This window comes from Bison bison, unplaced genomic scaffold, assembly GCF_000754665.1.
Source record: "Bison bison bison isolate TAMUID 2011002044 unplaced genomic scaffold, Bison_UMD1.0 scf7180017864361, whole genome shotgun sequence".
NCBI classification, from domain to species: domain Eukaryota; kingdom Metazoa; phylum Chordata; class Mammalia; order Artiodactyla; family Bovidae; genus Bison; species Bison bison.
This window is the reverse complement of record NW_011494933.1, coordinates 1,458,855-1,460,663: the sequence shown is the minus strand read 5'-3', so window position 1 is coordinate 1,460,663 and position 1,809 is coordinate 1,458,855.

Genomic DNA, 1,809 nt, shown 5'->3' with positions numbered 1-1,809 from the left:
TCTTGTTTGACCACTTCCAACTTGCCTTGATTCATGGACCTGACATTCCAGGTTCCTATGCAATATTGCTCTTTACAACATCGGACCTTGCTTTTATCACCAGTCACATCCACAGCTGGGTATTCTTTTTGCTTTGGCTCCATCCCTTCATTCTTTCTGGAGTTATTTCTCCACTGATCTCCAGTAGCATATTGGGCACCTACTGATCTGGGGAGTTCCTTTTTCAGTATCCTATCATTTTGCCTTTTCATACTGTTCATGGGGTTCTCAAGGCAAGAATACTGAAGTGGTTTGCCATTCCCTTCTCCAGTGGACCACATTCTGTCAGATCTCTCCAAAAAGGTTTCTAGCTATTCTTAATTAATCCTAAACCCTAAACTCAGCAAACTTCTTTTGCCATAAATACTCCCCTCACAAACAGGTCTCAGATAATAATCCTTCCCATGGCCTCAAGCTGCGGCCTACCTGCTCATCCTGGGACATTCTTTGTAAAGATCCTTGAACAAATGTCAATGGTTATTTTATAGATTATTTTCTGGGCACAAATGTAGAAGGCTTTGTGCTTTCTCATGCTTCTCTCAAGCACCTTAACATTTTTTCCAGCCAACTCAACCGAAGAAAGGAAAGAACAAGTCAGAATCACAAGGCCTAACTCCTTCATCCCGGGGCCGTGCCTGCGAGATAAGGAGAGGGGATTGGGGCCATGCCTCCATTTTGTAAGTAATGCCTAATGCAGCTCCCGACAACTGAGCCACCAGGAAAGCCTTTGCTTCTATTATACTGTTTAAATGGCATAACAGTATGTTTGTGTTGGGAAAACAACTAGACGATTCAGGTATGACCTAAATCAAATTCCTTATGATTATACAGTGGAAGTGAGAAATAGATTTAAGGAACTAGATCTGATGAACTATGGACAGAGGTTCGTGACATTGTACATATAGGGGACAGGGATCAAGACCATCCCCATGGAAAAGAAATGGCTGCCTGGGGAGGCCTTACAAATAGCTGTGAAAAGAAGAGAAGCGAAAAGCAAAGGAGAAAAGGAAAAATATAAGCATCTAAATGCAGCGTTCCAAAGAATAGCAAGAAGAGATAAGAAAGCCTTCCTCAGCAATCAATACAAAGAAATAGAGGAAAACAATAGAATGGGAAAGACTAGAGATCTCATAAAGAAAATTAGAGATACCAAGGGGACACTTCATGCAACGATGGGCTCGATTAAGGACAGAAATGGTATGGACCTAACAGAAGCAGAAGATATTAAGAAGAGGTGGCAAGAATACACAGAAGGACTGTACAAAAAAAGATCTTCACAACCAAGATAATCACAATGGTGTGATCACTGACCTAGAGCCAGACACCCTGGAATGTGAAGTCCAGTGGGCCTTAGAAAGCATCACTATGAACAAAGCTAGTGGAGGTGATGGAATTCCAGTTAAGCTGTTCCAAATCCTGAAAGATGATGCTGTGAAAGTGCTGCACTCAATATGCCAGCAAATTTGGAAAACTCAGCAGTGGCCCCAGGTCTGGAAATGGTCAGTTTTCATTCCAATCCCAAAGAAAGGCAAGCTAAAGAATGCTCTAACTATCGCAAAATTGCACTCATCTCACACGCTAGTAAAGTAATGCTCAAAATTCTCCAAGCCAGGCTTCAGCAATATGTGAACCATGAACTTCCAGATGTTCAAGCTGGTTTTAGAAAAGGCAGAGGAACCAGAGATCAAATTGCCAACATCCACCTTATGATGGAGAAAGCAAGAGAGCTCCAGGAAAAACATATATTTTGCTTTATTGACTATGCCAAAG